Source organism: Macrotis lagotis, chromosome X (genome assembly GCF_037893015.1).
Source record: "Macrotis lagotis isolate mMagLag1 chromosome X, bilby.v1.9.chrom.fasta, whole genome shotgun sequence".
NCBI lineage: Eukaryota > Metazoa > Chordata > Mammalia > Peramelemorphia > Peramelidae > Macrotis > Macrotis lagotis.
This window is the reverse complement of record NC_133666.1, coordinates 121,420,195-121,435,294: the sequence shown is the minus strand read 5'-3', so window position 1 is coordinate 121,435,294 and position 15,100 is coordinate 121,420,195. Positions and strand designations below refer to the sequence as shown.

Genomic DNA, 15,100 nt, shown 5'->3' with positions numbered 1-15,100 from the left:
ATCATTGTATTTAAATAAATTAGTTAATTCCTACCAGCTGGTAATCCTTAAGGAAAGAGGAGTTGAGAAAGGAAAATTATTTCCCTAATTTGAGAAGAGAAAAACTATTTCTTTTTTTTATTGGAAAAGACAGGCACAGTGATTAACAATCCTATGACAATAAAGATTGTATTTTTTCCTTCTTCAACAGTTAAAAGTGAATATTTGAGAATCCAAGGGAAAATAGGAAGGATCTTTTAACCAATCACAGTTTTTCACATAATAGGGACTTGAATATAAATATTTGTTGATTAAATGTGCTAGAAGGACCACATAAAACTATTTTTTAAAACCTGTAAGATTGGAACTCCAAATGAATAAATTAATTCTATTCAAGATGAGGAAGAAAACTAGAATTAGAGTAGTAATTATAGTATCTTTAGAGTAGTTAGGGATTATTATTAAAAGTATCTAGGTGCATTTCTTTAAATTTTGCTCTAATCGCAGCTTATTTAAATACAATATTAGGAACAATATCTGATGGTTAGAATTAGCTTTTTCCTTGCACAAAATCTAAAAGTTATAGTAAGGTGTAATAGTTCCATACAATAGTTCCTTTTTAGGAAGTAAATTAGAGTGTATATGACACATCATTCCCAACTATTTTTTTTAGGGTTTTTTTTTTTTTGTTTGTTTTTTGCAAGGCAAACCGGCTTAAGTGGCTTGCCCAAGGCCACACAGCTAGGTAATTATTAAGTATCTGAGACCAGGGCTTTATCCACTACGCCACCTAGCTGCCCCTCCCAACTATTTTTAAAAAACAATTTTTTGGTCTTTTGAAAATGAAGAAGATTGAATATGCTATTCAACATCTGTTAAATGTTATGAAAAATTATTTTTAAAACAAGGACAAAAAGTTTGCTTTAGAGTCTGTGCTTCAGAGTTTTCAACTACTTTTTTCCAATATCTCTCTGTGTATCCTGAGTCCCAGGTCCAACTCTCCCTTCCGCACCCCCAATTTGCAACCCTAGTTGGGGCAGTGGATAATTTTAGGTATATATTTAAAGTATATACAGGTAAAGTATATATGTGTGTGTGTGTGTATATATATATATATATATATATATATATATATATTATAAATTATAGATAAAATGTGTGTGTATGAGTGTGTTTATGTATGTGTGTATGTGAATATACATATTCACATAGGCACACACTTTACCTATAAACTACAAAGTTTATCTCCTGACTCTGTGGTTTTCTATTGGCTACCCCTTATGCCGAGAATATTCTTCCTCTTTATCTCTCCCTCCTGGCTCTGATAGCTTTCTTCAAGTCTGAGTTCAAACCTTACCTTTTACAAAAAGTCTTTCTCAGTCTCCTCACAATCCTTTCCCCCTATCACTTAATGCATCCCCTCTAAAGTTGCCTTCAATTAATCCTGTATATTTTCTATATGTACTTTGTTAACTTGCTTTCTCCTCTATTAGAATGTGAGTTCCTGGAAGGCAGAGACTGATTTTTGCCTTTCTTTATATACACACTCCAACATTTAGTAAGTGCTTTATAAATACTTGTTAATGACTCTGATTTGATAACAAATAGTACATGACTGAGCTAGAAGTGATTTAGGTTTAGCACACTGAACACATTGACCCCAGTTAGATGTGACCCCATAGTCCTATCTTTGCTGCTCTGGTGAATGAGTAGATAGCACATTTCTACTCTAAGTAACCCCAACTATCTCCTTGGGGAATTATTACTTGTCCTACATAGAAGGGAAGGTAGACTCAGTTCTTTTGTGAGAGTAAGCTTTAATCAGTTGGGAAGGTGAAGACCGATATGAAGCCACATGAAAGATCTTTGAAGGGACAAAAATAATAAATGATCCATCCTCCTACCCACAACAAAACTTTAGGTCTTCAGAAAAAAATGTATCATCAAACTTTTTTTTTTTTTTACTTACCAGAGAAGCATTCACCTAAACTTGATTACCGAGAGGCAACTACAGTTCAACTCTGGCTGTCATTCCTGAGAATAATTAAAAATTTGCTTACTACTTTCTACATCCTTCCACAAAATACCACAAAATTAGAGTCTGGCAGTTTACAGAAGAATCCAAGCAGTGAATTGCCAATTGCATTTTCCTTTTCAAATACTGAACAGAACCGAAGACCACAAGGAAGTGGGTAATTGACATTCTTCGGTGTTTTGTACCATATTTTAATTAATTATTCACAATTTAATAAGGCAACTTGACTTTCTAGGAGAGAAAGATAATTAGAATGATAGCCAATAGATAGATAGATAAATAATAGATACACACACATATACATAACATATAAAAAGATGTTGTCACTAGGTGCTGCTTCTCATTAATAGAGCCAGTCTTCTATTATCCTATCCAGGAATCTCCAAGACAGGAATCCAGAGCTAAGTTAGGTCTGTGATAAAAAGGAATGTGAGTTGAAATGGTCAAAATAGTGCTGGTTGAAGGTTGCAAATATATCAGGGTTTTTGATTTAGAATATCTTCCCACATCCTCCTTTGGGAGGTTTCTGATTGGATGCCATCTGAAACTTCACACATGTTGAGATGGATGCCTTTAAATGGTGTGACAAAGTGAATAAAATGATACTGTACTCAGAGTCAGGAAGACTGCAGTTCAAATCCATCCTGAGAATAAAATGAGATAACATATATATATATATATGTATATATATATATACATATATATATGTATATATATATAATTTTATAAACCTTAAAGTGCCATAGAGCTTAGATATGTTATAAAACTGTATAAGATACTTGTAATTGTTTCAAAACTTTCTATTAGATTGTAGGTTACTTGAAAGTAAGCACTATATCTTTTATCCCCCTTTAATTCAAGGTATTATGAACAGTGTAGAGCCTGAATAAATGTCTGTTGATTTAGTAAATTGATCAATTAGCTAACTAGATAATTAAAAAGTTAATAACTTGTTAGTGAATGAATGCTTGCTTAGTTCAGTTTGATGATGAGATCAGGGTCACAAGTATGATCCTTACATATCCTGGTTAGTTTTGTTTCATCTCATAACAACAGATTATGTAGCCACAACCTTCACTCTCAACATAGGTCTGCTATCTTTTAAATAATTGCCTTTCAACATTTAATTTTTCATCTCTGTTCTTTTTGGCTCCCAAACTAAATTTCTTTTTAAGCAGGGACTGTTTATTAGACTTTTGTATCCCACAGAAAATAACACAGGGATGGCAGAGACCAGAGCCTGAAGTAGTGGTAGGCAATGTAGGTGAACTACATGTGATTGCATGCAAAGAGGAACATTTAAAAATGGACTTATTTAAATATTTATATATTCATCTAGTCATTCCTTTATTTAGAACATCTTCATTTTTAATCCTATCCTTCCCATCTCAGACTCTTACTAGCTGTGTCACCCTGGCAAGTTATTTTACTTTTCTGACTTTCAGTTTCCTCGTTTATAAAATAAGGAAGATCAAATTTGATGACCTCTAAAGTACATTTCCACCTTAAAATTTATGATCCTAAGATCCTTACAAAGGCAGCCTTTGTAACAATAAAATAAAAGAAATAGGACAAAGAAAAAATGTTTCAAAAATTGAGCAAATATATGAACTGAATTTGACATTGATGCAATGTTAGATACCCATAATCCTCTTCCTCTCCAGAGAAGGGCAAAAAAGGAATTTTCTTTTCTCTCCCTTCAGGTCAAGTTAGCTCATCATAATTCTAGAGCATTCAGTTTTGACTTTTTTTGTTCCTTTCATTTAAATATTAATAATAACTAATAAATATAGCTTTGACTATGAATCAGGTGTTTTATAATTACTTCATTTTTATCCTTACAACAACCCTGGGAGATAGGTGCTATTATCATCATTCCCATTTTACAAATGATGAACCTGAGGCAAATGGATGTTATGTGACTTATCCAGGGACAGTCAATAGGTATCTGAAGTCATATTTGAACTAAGCTCTCCCTGACTCCAGTGTTGGTCCCTGCACAATCTAGATTCTTTCAATTGTTTTCATTGTATATATTGTTTTCCTGATTTTCCTTATCTCATTTTGTATCAATTTATAGCAGTTTTCTCAAGCTTCTCTGTATCCCTCACATTCATTGTTTCTTATGGCATATTGCTTTCATTTGCCAAATTTTCTTTAGCCCTTCTTCAATGGATGGGTACATATCTAGTTTCCAGTTCTTTGCTAAAGAAGTGCTGCTACAATATCTTCTTGAATAGGAATATTTTCTTTTTGACTGACTTTTTAAGGTATGCGTCTAGCAATAGGATCTTTGGTCAAAGCTTATAGATATTTTATTCACTTTCTCAGCATATTAAAGAACATTTCTTAATGATACTTAAAATGCAAATATTTTTAATATTAGGAGAGTTCTTGTCCCATTTTGTGTGCATGTATGTATATATTTATATGTTTGTGTATCTATTATATATCTGTCTATCTGTCTGTCTGTCATGGAAAGTCAAATAGCATGTGTTAACAATGAAGTTCCCTAACCTTGGCATGGATAATAATATAGAGGAAACATAATTTTCAGAGTGAGAGAGTAATGCTCAAACCCTTCATTGAGTATAGCAATGCCTTGACTTGGCTCTTTTAGGAATTAGTCAATACTTGTTGAATGGGTGTTAGAATTACTAGGGGGACTAGACAATAGAAAGTATGGATGACTCCAGGCTAATCCAGCCCTACTAAAAGGATAAAAATTTTAAGTCAATGAAGTGTGTGTATATTGGGAATAAGGTTTCATATTGCTACCCCATATATGAAGGAGAACATGCTATGATATTTCAGAGAATACATAGTATTTCTCTCAAATGCTAGCCTTGTGTTACCCCAAACTCAGGACACGAAAAAACTGCTGATTGCTGTGTGTCCTAACACAAGTTCTTTTTAGAAATAATAACCTACTCTAAATTTCATCATGGTAATGGAGAAAAAATTGGGCACAGAAAATTAAATTCAGAAATCTGGTCTGGAAATGGAGGAGGAAACAACAGGACAGGCATAAGTAGAAAGAGGAGGAAATAATCATGGATCCAGCTGTGTGTCTGTGAAAATGTAGGAGAGTATAAAGTTAGGAGAACTTTGAGAAGGTTGGACATCAGGTTTAAGCTTGGTTAATATGCCGTGTGCACAGATAATTGGGAGTTGTCTACATACTTTCAGAACATGAGCAACCATCATTTTATTGCTCAATGTGTCCTCACTTGTCTGTTTTATTTCTTTGTCTCTATCTTTCTCACAATCATCCTCAGTCTTGAACAATATCCTGTAGGTTTCATACCTATTCACCTAGATTCACATTTATGTCCCATTTCATTCATTTATGGTTGTCCTTAATCTACCTTCCCAAATCCAATATGATTCTTCTGAATTTAATTATCTGTGTCAATCTTCCTTTCCATTTCATACATATTAATATACACATATTGTAGTCTGAGAGGATACAGGATCATTTGAATGAATTTTTTTAAATGATAGGGAGTTCTGGGTCTATTTGTAGACAGCAGGGTAAGAACCTTTGAATAAAGAGAGATTAAAAATTAGGGAGACAGAAGGATCTAAAAATTGTGGCTGAAAAAATATATCCTTTAGTGATCACTCTCTGGCAATGGACCTCTATAGACTTAACTAGGTTCTAAGACAGCATTTTGTATGCAGGCGAATATTTATAGATAGAATGAAGAGGAGGGGATGATTAAAGGGGTAATCTTGTTGGAGGGGAAGGGTTGACAGATAGTGAGTTATGGACTCAAAATCTTTTTTGTTTTAGTGGACTCAAAATCTTATAGTAATAGTTAGCATTTATGTGGACCTTTTAGGTTTGCAAAGCAGTTTAAAAATTTTATTTATTTTTATCCTCACAACAATCCTGAGAATTAGGTGATGTTATTCTTAGTTTACAAATGTGAAACTGAGATGGGAAGAGATTAAGTGACTTGCTCAGAGTCACACAGTTAGTAAGTGTCAGAGGTTATGTTTGAATTTAAGTATTGCTGACTTCAGGTCCATTATTCTATTCATTATATTCCCAGCTACTAGTCACAGGTAGATAATTTGACCTTTGTAAGTAAAAGCATCTTCTCTTGAGGTTAAGAATAAAGGACTGGAGAATGGGATGGGTGTTGATGTTGAGAAGACATGAAGTAAAGAATTGGGAAAAGAGAAGAACTCTTTTTTTTTTTAGATTTTTCAAGGCAATGGGGTTAAGTGGTTTGTCCAAGGCCACATAGCTAGGTAATTATTAAGTGTTTAGTGTCTGAGGTCAGATTTGGCTTCAGGTACTCCTGACTCCAAGGCCACTGCACTACATAGCTGCCCCAAGAGAAGAACTCTTAATGGATGAGTTCAATTTTTTTAGCAGAGTATGATGTAAAGTTTCCTGCTGATAGGAAGAGGGTGCAATGGAGATGACTTGAATAGAGAAGAGAATATCTAGGATATATCTATATGTTCATATCAAATTTAATCAAATACTTCCCAGTTACATGTAAGATTTTAAAATATTCATTAAAAAATTGAATTCCGAATCTGCTCCCTCCCCAATTCATAGAAGGCAGGCAATCATACATGTAAAGTCATATTGCAAGAGAAAATAAACACACAAGAAAACTAAAGAAAGCTTTTATTAAAAGTATGTTTCAATCTGCGCTCAGAGTTCATCAGATCAAGAAGAAAATATTTGGAGTAGACATTGTGGTAATGCAACAATTAGTCAATAAGAGAAGATTAAAACAAATGTCCTGAAACAGTGAGGTTTTCATTAAGATTAGAGAACATAACTTTGCTGCTGAGTGTCTTCCTACGCAGGCACCCAGGAACTTGTGAGTAGAAGCAGAGAAGATAGATAGTGGGGAACTAATATGCAAGAATGTTTCCTTGAGGAAGCTTCTGTCTCCTAATCCTCAACATGGGAAAGCTCACCTCTCTTCTTTACCTAACCCTTAGGGGTTTTCTTTCTTTAAAATCAGACAAAACCATCTCCAGGGACTGACTGATTCTAACTTCCCTGATACAACTTCCTGGGAACCTAAAGACCAGCCATGGGTAGTTGGAATCCTTTGAAATTGTTGGATTTTTGGACTCTTGAGTCAGCAGGTCCTTCACAATATCCTGCACTGATAATCAGGTATTTTCATATTGGGCAAGGGGCCATGTCTAGAGAACCTAGATGCCACCATACCTTTATTATTTATCCTTGCTATGCTGTTGGTTGCTGTATAGCTGTTTCAGTTATGTCCAATCTTTAAGACTCCATTTGGTGATTTCTTGGCAGAAATACTGCCATTTTCTTCTCTAGATCATTTTACAGATGAGGAAACCAAGGCAAACAGGGTTGTAATTCGCCCACAGTCACATAGCTACTATGTGTTTTAGGCTGTATATGAATTCAGGTCTTACTGTCTCCAGGCCTATTTCACTACCTAGCTGCCTCATAACTTGCTCTGTTAGAGCAAAGTGAATTTCATTTTGCTTACTGTTCATTGATTTACAAGTGTCTCATTTCACACCAGCATTTAACCTGAACTGAGAATCCTATTGTTAGAGTAGCCCTTAATAAGGGATAATCTGGAGTTGGGAGTTGGGAGAAGGACCTGTTACCTAACATGTCAAGATTTCAAAGGCAGGGAAGTGATCCCAGAGCAGGATTCATGAAATGAAAAACAATACACTATTGTACCTAGATCTAGATGACTCTGGAGGAGAAAGCGAGGCTGGTGACAGCACAACACCCCCTCACTCAAATCCAATTCATGTGTTTGTCATGACATCACCTCTCTGATATTGAGGTCTTTGAGAATGAAGGTGATCATTATTATTATTGCAGCCCAGGTACTCCTGGTCATTTAAAAAGGTTGCCTTGAATGTATGAAAATGACATTATCGATATGATTATCTTAATCTCTCTAAGTCTCAGTTGCTTCATCTGAAGAGGTTGGACAAGGTTTCTTCTATCTTTTTGCCTTTGATTGGTAAGGAAGTACCCTTATCAGTTTTGGGGCAGGGAAAGAACCAGTGGCTGTGGAGAGATTTGCAAATCAATATTTGGGCATAGGTAGCCAATTAAAGGTTTATAAAGTAAGTATTAAAGCCCAAATTTGTTCATCTTAGGGGAGAAATCTTCTAAAGGTTCTGAATATCTCTGACTAAACACTGAAATTCTATTTGTTGTTGGACTTCCTTGTGTTGTTCTCTGAAATGTCTGTTGTCTTTCTGACTTTTCCTGGCTTCTATCCCCAACCAAAGTTAGAAATTCTTTCAAACTTAGATAGCCAATGAAGAAATAAGTTACTCTGTGGTATTCCACATCTTATCCTGGTTCAGACATATTCACCCTAGGACCTAGTTCATATGATCATACATTTAGAGTTGGAAAGGTCTGAAGAGGTCATCTAATCCAATCCCTTCATTTTACAGATGAGGAAATTGAAAGAAAAAGATGTATCCAGTGGGTACCCAGCATCATTTGCCATATTAATGGAGTTAAACAACCACAGTGAAGGAGAGATTCCATTTTCCTTTGAAGTTGAGTGGTAAAGTTGGGCCAAAAGGGAAATTTGAATTAAAATATGATGAATGATTTTCCTTCTCCATTTTTCTTCTATTTCATTTTTTCTTTTTTTATCATATCAGATTTCCAGATATATTGTAAAGTCTCTAAAGAAGATAAAACAGTGGTTTTGTATTTGCATTTCTATTTTAATAATGTTATAGGTTTATAGTATTTTTCCCCAAGTCTTCAGGAGTTATAATTTGGGTACTATTTTTATATAATGAGGCAATTTTAAACCAAGAACAGATTCAATTGTCTTTCAGCATATATCATTGTTTATCTTAATTAATGCTAAAATATTCTTAGAGGGAAAAACACATCCTACTTAGTATTATGCAAAGAAACTTAGCATTAATTTTTGCCTGCCTCTTGTCTGGCATATCAATTTATAAAGGTTTTAGTATCCTGTTGTTTTAGTCAACAACAATACACACTTTTACACAGGCGTCCACCTAAGCAGATTAAAGGGTAAGCTTATAAATAACAGATTTGGGGTTAGCCTCAGCAAATTGGGACTTTAGCAAGTTGGAACTACCTGGGTGCTGTGCCCATTTTTACAGAGATGGAGTCAGAGAAACATGACTTTAAGCAGGATCTTCTGTTAATTGGTGAAAAGTTAATTGGTGAAAAGATTCTTCCCAATGATTTGCCCTGTTCTGTTTGCTAGCCACTGGTAGAAAAAGTTGACAATGGTCAAATCTTTTCAATTTTGGACATTAAATGTAATGTCAATAAGACCCTCATATGGTCATGGATCTGGGTCATTTTGCCCAACACTTTCAGTAAAGGATAATGATGGAAAAGTTCAATCAAAACATCTGATGGGGCTAACCAAGATGGAAAAAAAATTCAAGTATAAATGAATAAATGGAAAAAGGAACATTTATCAAGCATTTGATATTTTCAAAGCACTTTGGTAAGCACTGGGGATATAAAGAAAAAGGTAAGACAATCCCTGTTGTAAAGGAGCTCACATTGTAATGGGACAGATAACACAAGGAAATAAAATATGACAGATTTAAGCAAATTAATTTGGAAATAATATATAAAGACTTAACTAAGTTTGGAGAGGCTTCTTGGCAAGAGATGATCATTTGATGATATATTTCTTTCAGTCATAATTCTTTCAGTCATAATTCATGCAACAACTCCTTTCTCTCTTGGTTTCAGTTTTTCTTTTCTTATTCACTGTCTCCTTCTTTGCAACCTATAATATTGCTTCTAGGGCTACTAGGTAGCGCAATGAATAGAGCATTGACATTGGAGTCAGAGGATGGGAGTTTGAATTTCATCTCAAGCACCTGATATATACTAGCTGTGTGACCTTGGGCAAGTCACTTAACCCTGATTGAGTTATCTCCAGTCCTTCTGATTCATATTGTCCTTGGATCCAGATGACTCTGGAGGAGAAAGTGAGGCTGGTGGTGACAGAGCAGCATCCCCTCACTCAAATCCAATTCATGTGCTTGTCATGGCATCACCTCTCTGGTGTTGTGATCTTTGAGAATGAAAGCGATTATTATTATTGCAGCCCAGATACTCCTGATCATTAAAAAAACTCCCAAAGTAAATCTTTACTTGTCCCTGACATTCTTTTAAGAAACCATCATTTTTCTATGCAGACACTTCCTAAAGATGTATATGCAGCATTCACATCCCTCTTTGCTAAGATTTAGTGATTTGCCCAGGGCCACAGTTATGTGTCTGAGACTGTATTTGAACTTAAGTCTGATTTCAGGTCTAGTGTTCTAGACACCTAAATAGACAATTACAAAAACTTTTGCAAGAACCTGCAGAAACCTCTGAAATACTAAGGGTGAAAGAAAAGGTAAGAAAGATAATTATAGCAAGGAATATAAAGCAGCCATTATCATCTCTCATCATCATCATCATTACCAACCCTAGCTTTTAGATGGCATCTAGTATATGCTAGGTACAATGCTAAGTACTTTAAAAATATTATCTCATTTGATGCTTTTAACAATCCTTGGAGGTTCCCCAGATCCTCCTTTAAGAATTCTGGGGAACTGCATAAAAGGAGATCACTTGCTGCAACTTAATAAACCCATTTTAATCCAAATATTGATTTTCCTTTGGAGTTATTCCTTTCCAGTTCACTGGTTCAGTACCTTCACACCTCCAATATAGACTCTGGTATCAATAACATTATTGAGATAAAACAGTCACCTCTTTCAACCTCCTTTTATTCATCACTCACTGGGAACATGCCTTTGTCTTTTCTTATAAACTTCTACAGAATTCCATTCACCTGAGTGCCTTCCTATTCCCCCACCAGCCATAATTCAGTATGAAGGTTTCAAAGGATGGCAAGTAATAAAATTTGATAGATTTAAGCAAATTCAACTGGAAATAATGTGAAAAAATATGATTTGAACCAGACATGAGTCTCCCTTTTGATTTTTCTTGTTCATGCAATATTTTAAAAAATGTTCTTCTGTTTTCCTTAAAGCAAGCAAATGCTAGCTAGAAACCTTATGTTCCTTTTTGAAAAAATAATTAGCCTGATCTACTTGTTTGGTTTTTTTGTTGGATAAAAGGTTTATTTTTAAAAATGAATTTTCTAAGTCCTTTTAAGAAGGCTAGCTTTTTAAGGTTTCAGCTCATATAACTAGTTTGTGGAGTTGTGAATAGGAAATTATCCTGAATAAGTAATCAAAAAAACTGGTCTATAGAGGTACCTCCCTGTTAACATGACAACAGTTGTCAATTACTTTTTGATCGGATATGTGAGTATGAATATGGAGATAGAAGCCTAAATTATTTTCTTTTACTCAAATCCTGCCATCTCTCTGGGCTTTCATTTTAAACTAATTTTCTTATCTTTCTCTAAAACCATCAGTATGACTCTGACTATAGGCAACTATATTGTTGGCATCTGGGGAACAATTAGCAAATTCATGAATCAGAATTTAGTTTATATTTCTTTTATGAAAGATAATCTATTATTAACTTAAATAAGTCACTCCATGGCAGAGTCAGAATGAAAAGATGCTCTTAGCATCCCTTCTAGTTAAGATGGCTTTATGGGGAGTCCATAGGACCTAGTTCTCTTTTACTCCAGATATAATTCTAAAAAGAGCACCCACTTGAAAAATGATGGTAAAAATGAAGAAAAATTTCAGTATGTTTTCTTCATCTAGCTGAGTACTGCACAAAAAATAGTCAGAACTTGCAGACAAGAAGAGTCCTGCAAGAGAAGTTAGGACCAGCACAGGTAAAAAAGAATTGGAAATCGTTTGTAGCATTACAAATGAGGGTGCATGAATCTATGTTATAACCGGGGAAATTCCTGTAATACAGAGAGCACCAAGAAAGTAAAATAAATTTTTTAAAAAAGAGGAGAGGGATTAAAGTCAGTAGCACCTTATCTGAGGAAGTTCCAAAGGGACATGGAGGATCACCAAGCATCCTGAATGGGAAAGCTCTAGAGAGGACAGAAGAAGCAATATTCCAATCAGGAAAAACTGAGGGGGATGGAAGACCACTTATCACCTTTCCTGGGAAACCCTAAGAAGGCCAAAGGATTATCTAACATTAATTGGTTAACAAAAAGTAGGGTTAGAAGATTTACCAGAACTCCAGTAAGGAAAATGCCATTGAGTATTTAGACCACACAACATTTCAAGGCAGCCCCAAGGGGGAATTTACCAATGCCTTGATCAAGAAAATTTCAGGATAGACAGACCATATCCAGGAACCTGACTAGGGAACAGTCAATCTCATAGGTTTTTTATTTTTATTTTTTTAGGATTTTGCAAGGCAAATGGGGTTAAGTGACTTGCCCAAGGCCACACAGCTAAGTAATTATTAAATGTCTGAGGCTGGATTTGAACTCAGGTACTCCTGACTCCAGGGCTGGTGCTCTATCCACTGCACCACCTAGCTGCCCCAATCTCATAGGTTTTTAAGAAGGACACTGAAACCTGCCAGGGCTTTGAATGCAAACAGAAATCCACAGAGGGAACCTAGGAAGGCAAGACCAGGACTTAAAGGACCTTGATCACCTTATCTAACAGCATGGGTGCAGACAGAGGCTAGCCTACACAACAAATCCCAATTTAGAAAGATGGGAAAATGAATAAATTCAAGAAAACACTGATAAAAATGAATATTAATGAGTCAGGGATGTTAAAGACAAAAACTCAGAAAAAAAGAATAATTCCACATCATCTACATTCCAAACCTCAAAGAAAATCACTTCCATAAGTTTGGTGGAATTTCTGGAAAAAATGTGTTGTAGATGTGACTCTAAAGGTCTACCCTCTTAGTTCAGGTTTGCTGTTAGGATGAAATGAGGCACTCACAAGTTATTGAACATTTAAAAAGAAGGAGGTTTATTTTGCCATAACATATCAAGGATATGCAACAAGAATAAAGGGGACATAGTCCTTCTTGTCTCCATCTGTAAACATGTCTAGTCAGTTAGGGTATAATGATCAAGTTTGAGAGGAAGTGACTACATGCAGCTAGGATCTTTTATGCTCCTAGACCATGAAGCTGATCTAACTGGTTGGACAAAAGAAGGAAGCTATGTCAGAAAACTGTTGGTCCTATCATAATATGAAATTATGATTTTATAGGTGAAATGACAGCTCTAGAGAAGAGCATTGGAAGAAGAATAGTTTAACATAGGAAGCTTAAAATCTTATTCAAAGAAGTGATTTTTTGAAAACTAGATTAGACCATATCAATGATTAAATTTAAATAATAAATACTAGAATTGAATTGACTGAAAAAAATAAAATTCAATTTTTCTCATATCAAAAACACCTGACCTAGGAAGCACATCAAAGAGAGATTATCTAAGAATATCAGACTACTTAAAATGTCAACCATTTAAAAAAATCTAGACATTACATTTCAAGAAATAATGAATGAACACTGTCCAGACTTATTTGCATCAGAAAACAAAAAGGAAAATAGAATCTACCAGTCACCTCCTAAAACGCTGAAATGAAAACTTCCAGCAGTATCATAGCCAAAATCCAGAGCTTCCAAATCAAACCAAAAAACAAAACAAAACAAACAAACAAACAAAGAAAACTACAGTCAGAAAGAGTTCAGGTACCCAGAAATCACAGGCGATATCACATGAAATCTGACAGTTACTACTTTGTAGGAGAGGAAAGCTTAACAAAAAATGTATCCTACAAGATAAAGTTTACAACAAAGAATAACTTTATCTGGCAAAATTTAATTTAACCTTTTTTTTGGAAGGGTATTTTGGGATGGGTATACTGACTTTTGATGAAAATAGAAGACTTCTAAGTATCCCTAATGAACAGACCAGAACTGTATAGATTCCAGTGATGTGAACCTTGGCAACTTCCTTTATTTGTTTTTAGTCTCAGTTTCCTTATCTGAAAAAATGGATATAATAACAGCAGCTGTCTCTCCTAGGAATGCTATGAAGATCATCATCACTATTGCTAACATTTATTTACTACATGCTATATCCTATTATTTTGTCATTTGCTCCTCACAACTTTGGGAAATAAATATCATTATTCCTACTTTACAGATAAGATAACCTAGACTAATAGAAATTAAGTAAGTTTCCTAGGTCATAGCTAGTAAATATCTGTTATCAGATTTGATCTCAAGTCCTTATAACTTTAGGTCCGGTATTCTATCCACTGTGCCACCTAGCTTCTCACTCAAATGAGATAACATATATAAAATATATTGCAAATCTTAAAGCATAATATGTTTTTATTATTGTTATTATTATCACTACCATCATCATTATTGTTTTACATGCAGAGAATTAAGAGAAACATAGCAAGGTAAATACATTTGAATGTTTAGACCTAACAACCATCACCTGGAAAGTCAATTCCCATGACAAAATGGTCCAGTTCTTCTTGGAAAGCCAAATTAACTAAAACAGTAAGGCACCCTGAGGGAGAGAAAGGAGGCAGCATGTGCAGACAAGTCATACCAACTTGACTATCATTTCCTCTTAGACACAGTTGGAGATGACTTAGTACCTTGAACCCAAGAATCTTGAAAATGTCATTACTTCCAACCCATTGCCTTTAGCTGTCCTCCTAGGAACAGGAAGCAGCCCCTTTGGAGATGTAACCTGGTAACTGCTTCTGCAGGTGCTATATCCACAGCTGCTGAAGACCCAGAAAGATTTTGCTACCAAAGTCCTTGGCATTGTCAAATGGCTTAGCATCAGAAACTGCCATGATTTTATCAGTGGATATGACATTTGAGAAGAAATATTAACACCTGCTTTATTTCTGCTCCTTAAGGACCATGGAACCTTTCTACTTGGCTGGTAGATGAAACCTTTCATATGTATCATCTTTCTCATTAGGATGAATACATAAAGCACTTAAGCTCTTAGCTTGTGCAAAGTACTGTTAAAACTGTAGAAACAAAAAGCAAGACAGTTCCTATTCTTAGGGAAGTCATGTTCACAGACAGGATGGACAAGCTAGCCTGGCTCAAACAGTAAGAAGTCCTGAGTGAGACAAAAC

The 15,100-nt window shown here is 35.0% G+C and overlaps 1 long non-coding RNA gene across 2 annotated transcripts in view; it reads left to right on the top strand.

Annotated features, from left to right (window-relative positions):
* The window catches only part of LOC141497030 (uncharacterized), a 180,316-nt gene extending 171,739 nt beyond the window's left edge, over nt 1-8,577 (top strand). For both annotated transcript variants that reach the window (XR_012471217.1, XR_012471216.1), the window contains exon 4: nt 8,456-8,577. This is a non-coding gene — a long non-coding RNA (uncharacterized LOC141497030). The remainder of the gene's footprint in view (nt 1-8,455) is intronic.
* The last annotated feature ends 6,523 nt before the right edge of the window (nt 8,578-15,100 follow it).